The sequence below is a fragment of the Mytilus galloprovincialis genome, chromosome 2 (genome assembly GCF_965363235.1).
Source record: "Mytilus galloprovincialis chromosome 2, xbMytGall1.hap1.1, whole genome shotgun sequence".
Lineage (NCBI taxonomy): Eukaryota > Metazoa > Mollusca > Bivalvia > Mytilida > Mytilidae > Mytilus > Mytilus galloprovincialis.
In genome coordinates, this window is record NC_134839.1 from 22,341,628 (window position 1) to 22,347,627 (window position 6,000).

The window sequence follows — 6,000 nt, forward strand, 5'->3', positions numbered from 1 at the left end:
GGTTAACTACCAAGTAGAACAACTGCAATCATTGGGAACTTGTACCACTGCAGACTCACCATAAAAAAATATACATTGATATATGCATTGCTTTTGAAACCTTGATAACATATAAATTATTTGCCTTAATAAATAAATCATTAGATAAACATGAATGTACTATATATGAATGTTTAATGTTGAGGCAACATTGCCACAGTCTTCATAATTACGGTTGCCTTGGTTTTTGGTTAACTGCCTTCAGCGCTTACAGCGCTTTGATTATCAAAGATTCATACACCATTAATTATGTAAATTTTCATGAAGAAAATTCTTCTTGTTAAATATGATTATTCAAATACACATCATATTGTAACTCCAATATCTAAGTATAACTTAGTCATTAATAAATTGCCTGACATTGACTGGATAGGATCTAAAAATGATATCTTCACTGCACTATTTTGTTTGAACTATATGACTTGGTGATAAAACATTGTAAGATAGTACAGAAAAAACCCTGGTTTTATTATAAGAAATTGTTTTTTTTTTAAAAGTAATTCATCATTTATTCTGTTAAAAAATTGAAAGAAAGCTGATAATGAGGCCCCTCATGGGGGGGTCCTAGTAATCACATAATCACCATTTTTTTGCCAATATAATCACATAATCATTAAATATTTGCTTATCTTTAGTAATCAAATAATCATAAACTAAAAATACAGTCCTAGGTAATCAAATAATCATGAAATATTTGGCTTAATAATCAAATAATCATTAAAAAAACGGCCAAGTAATCACATAATCAAAAACCCCATGAGGGCCCTCGATAATGAAGGAAGTTTCAGGAACTAAGACATCATGTTAGAATACTTAATAAAAATATGAAGGAGATGTGGTGCAAAAAAAATATTTATGATATCCAATGAGACAACTATGCACTATAACTATAAAGATAACCCTATAACCTTCAACAATTAGAACGTACTGTAAGTAACCTATAAAAGACCACAGACATGAAAATATAACAATTCAGTTGAGAAAACATATAAGAGGCTCCTGCAGGGTCAAAAACGAACTGTGACCTCTGGGCTTATTAGAGGCGATTTCCGACCTGAGGGCCTTCTAAAAACGACCTGCGACCTGTAAAATTTGGAAAAACAACGACCTCTGACTGACTTCGTCTGTGTTGGGAAAAGCGACCTGCGACCTGTACATTTCCCTTAAAAACGACCTCTCAACTAATTTAAAAGCGACCTTGCGACCTGAGGGGGGTACCCTGTGGGAGCCTCATATAAGCCTGTAAATGTGCTCAAGATTCTAAATATGAAAAATGCAAATATTGAGAAACTTTTTGAGACAGTGAACTTTGAACAGTAGTATTTAAATGAAGAACGAAGAAGGCAAATTAAAAATTGGCCCTAAAGAGAAAAGTCATTGTTTTATATATATGTACTGAAGGAAATGGGCATCTTCTTTGAATCATATGACAGATTTGAACATTTAAAATATTTACAGATGGATTTTTGACTACTTCTGCTAGTATATGGTGTTGTGTTACATGTTTATGATGTATATTAAAGTGATTCTTTTTTAAACACTTTTGTTTTTTGATATTCCGTCAGTTCCTCATTTCATTCCATTCAACCAGCTGTTGCTTTTTAGTGTTTTGTTTGGTGGACTATATTCATAGCATACAACATCCAAGCGATTTTTATGACCAAAAAGAGAGCCAAATTTTTGCATGTTTATTTTCATATTTCTATATTTTACTTAAATGTGACTAAGTTTTTCTTTTTACAGTTAACACTGAGATACAGTCTTAAATTTGTCAGTCATTGATAACTTGCTCAAATCTTTATGAAATTTTATTTACATTCAAAAGGCATAGTTCCAAGGGAGAATATCAGAAGGTTAAGCACTCAATTTAATGAAATCTTGAATCCATTTTTGTTTTCTCCTTTTTACAGAAATACACACTTTCAAATATAGTTACTTCAAGGTATATTAGTTGTCAAATTAGCCCAGAAGAAATAACCCATATATAAATAGGATATGCTTTGATGAACCTTATATAATTTCTATTCAAAATGTTTTTATAATTTGCAAAGCCCCCCCTTTTTTGGTAGCAAAAAAATATATCTAGGACTTGCAGAAACTTTGATGTTGCAGATCTGTAATAAATGCTTTTCGGGAAAAAATCCTATATTTCCATATGTTAAGTGTCATAAACTTTTGACTGAGTAAGAAGGGCAATTTCCAAGTCACTTATAATGGTTCTATACTAGGGCCATTTTTGTTTAACATATTTATAAATGATATTTATCTTTTTGTTAAAAACAGTAGTTTATATAACTATGCAGATGACAATACTTTGTCTTTCTGTACTCCAGATTTCGATTTATTAATTTCAACTTTGGAATCTGATTCAAAAAATCTTATTGGGTGGTTCAGGGTGAATAAAATGCAAGCAAATCCTGACAAATTTCAAGTTTTGGCTGTTGGCAAAAAGACCTTTGAAATAGACTATCAGTTAAATTTTGATGTTCATATCAGCTCAATCTGTAGGAAGGCATCACAGCAATTAAATGTTTTAAAATGTTTAGGCTCATTTTAGGAAAGACTTAGTAAACTTACTATTTTTCATACTTTTATTCTTAGTCATTTTAATTTTTGCCCTTTGGCATGGCATTTTTGTACTGAGAAAAATTCCAAAAAACTAGAAAAGGTGCAGGAAAGAGATATCCATTTTGTATATGGGGATTTTACCAGCTCCTATGATGACCTCTTACTTAAAGCTAAGGTGCCATCCTTGCAGATCAGACGGATAAGAACAATGGCTCTAAAAACTTTTAAAATTATAAATAATATAGCTCCTGCGTGCCTACAAAATTTGGTGAGTGTCAAAAAATCTAAATATTCTTTCAGGTATGTAAATATTCTGGAAATTCTACAGGTAAAGTCAACCTGTTATGGTAAAAAATTGTTCAATTTAATTTGCTGTTGCTACTTTATGGAACAGCCTTCCAAACCATTTCAAGACTGAAAATAGTTTTTCACATTTTAAAAGTCTTGTTCAGTCCTGAAACGGTTTGGAATGTCGCTGCTCTGCTTGCAGATAATTCTTGAGCTACTTGTATTTTATGTTTCTTTTGGTTGCTCTGGTCTAGCATGTTTTACTTTAATCTAAAATTGGTGCTTATTTTTATTGCATGCTATGTGTGTGAGTTTCAACTTTGTATCACAGGTTGTTTTAAATGTCAAATTGGTTTGTTTTTATGTTATTTATTTGTTTTTATATTCGTTCAAAAGCTCCTAAGAGCTTGTGTTGTATATTTGTACTTTAATGCCAAATCAAAATAAAGTTTTCTTATCTTATCTTATGGCTTGCTAATTACAGAAATACTTGTAAGTTCTAAATTTTGTAGCCAAATATATATAAAGATAGTTAGTCTGGTATGATTAAGCATGACACAACTATCCACAACAGACCTTAGGTTCTCAAACATTTTATAAAATAAATAGATAAGTATTCTTTATTTAGAGACAGTGATTTAATTAGTCATAATCAAACTTTGCAAAGTTAAAAATTGATAAACATAGGTTGTTCAGAACAGTTAATTTATACCCCCCCCCCCCCAAAAAAAAACAAACAACAAAAAAAAAAAAAAAAAAAAAAAAGTAACAAGGTTTCATCTTTCCTAGGCAAAGTTGTTTCAACAGTGTGATGAAGATGTCCAGGGCCATGTATTTTTGATATGAATATAAACCTGCTTTTCCTAAAGCCAAGCTCATCCAGACTTTTAACATGCTAGTTCACATAGGAAGGAAGACACTGTTTCCTACCTGGACACAATATTTTCAGTGGCGGATCCAGAACTTTTCATAAAGGGGGGAGGCTCCAGTCATGCTTCAGTGATTCCCTATATAATCAACCAAATTTTTCCCACGAAAGGGGGGCCCAGGCCCCCCTACTGGAATCGCCTATGATTTTAACTCTTTTGACTCTGATCATACACTAGACACACATATTGAAGTTCCTTTTTGAAAAATATCCCAGTGGTGTGACCATACATGCAAGATCACAGTGGTGTGACCATACATACATGATCACAGTGGTGTGACCATACATGCAAGATCACAGTGGTGTGACCATACATCTATAATCACAGTAATGTGACCATACATCCATGATCACAGTGGTGTGACTACATACATGCATAATCACAGTGGTGTGACCATACATGCATGATCACAGTACGTGGTGGGACCATACATCCATGAGGTTCCAGGGCATTGGTCCGAAAGGTTGTTGGTCCGAAGGGTTGTTGGTCCGAAAGGTCAATGGTCCGAAAGGTCATTGGTCTGAAGGGTCATTGGTCCGAAATGCCGTCTGTTTACTATAAAGATTTGACAAATTCGTAGGGGGGAGTAGGGTATGCCGAGTACAAAATATTCGGTTTTCTCCGGTTAATTCCGGCCCCCGCTTCACGCCCCTTTGACCACCGCTTCCCGCCCCTCTTCCCCCGTCCCCCTGTCCACCCTCTTATCTATGTTGATTCCCGTCTCATTCACCCCGGTTCCTGTCCCTCACTCCCGGGTTCCCGTCCCCTCCACTCCTGGTTCCCCGTCCCTTGTCTCCCGGTTCCCGCCCATATCTCTGGGTTCCGGCCCTGTCCATACCCTCCTTACTAGGGAGAAGATTATTAACGAAGTATTACCGACTAGTACACTTCGGACCAATGACCTTTCGGACCATTGACCCTTCGGACTATTGACCCTTTCGGACCATTGACCCTTCGGACTATTGACCCTTCGGACTATTGACCTTTTGGATCAACGAACTGATCCCGACCATACATGCAATATCACAGTGGTGTGACCATACATACATAATCACAGTGGTGTGACCATACATCTATGATCACAGTGGTGTGACCATACATACATGATCACAGTGGTGTGACCATACATTCATGATCACAGTAGTGTGACCATACATGCATAATCACAGTGGTGTGACCATACATGCATAATCGCAGTGGTGTGACCATACATGCATAATCGCAGTGGTGTGACCATAAAATTGAGAATGGAAATAGGGAATGTGCCAAAGAGACAACAACCCGACCATAGAGCAGACAACAGCAGAAGGTCACCAACAGGTCTTCAATGCCACGAGAAATTCTCGCACCCAGAGGCGTCCTTCAGCTGGCCCCTAAACAAATATATACTGGTTCAGTGATAATGAACACCATACTAAACTCCAAATTGTACACAAGAAACTAAAAGTTAAAATAATACAAGATTAACAAAGGCCAGAGGCTCCTTACTTGGGACAGGTGCAAAAATGCGGCGGGGTTAAACATGTTTGTGAGATCTCAACCCTCCCCTATACCTCTAGCCAATGCAGAAAAGTAAATACATGCAAGATCACAGCGGTGTGACCATCCATACATGATAACAGTGATGTGACTACATAAATGCATAATCACAGTGGTGTGACCATACATGCATGATCACAGTGGTGTGACTACATACATGCATAATCACAGTGGTGTGACCATACATGCATGATCATAGTGGTGTGACCATACATACATGATCACAGTGGTGTGACAATATATCCATGATCACAGTAGTGTGACCATACATGCATAATCACAGTGGTGTGACCATACATCCATGATCACAGTAGTGTGACCATACATTCATGATCACAGTGGTGTGACCATACATGCAAGATCACAGTGGTGTGACCATACATACATAATCACAGTGGTGTGACCATACATCCATGATCACAGTGGTGTGACTACATACATGGTCACAAAGAAGTATGTGGCCAACGGAAAGTCTTTTTTTCAGAAGAAAACTAATGATAACACTAGAGTAACATCCCATGATCTAAACCTTTCCATTTTTGTTAAGCCTTCGACTTCAGTCGAAAAAGCGAGACTAAGCGATCCTACATTCCGTCGTCGTCGGTGTCGGCGGCGGCGTCCACAAATATTCACTCTG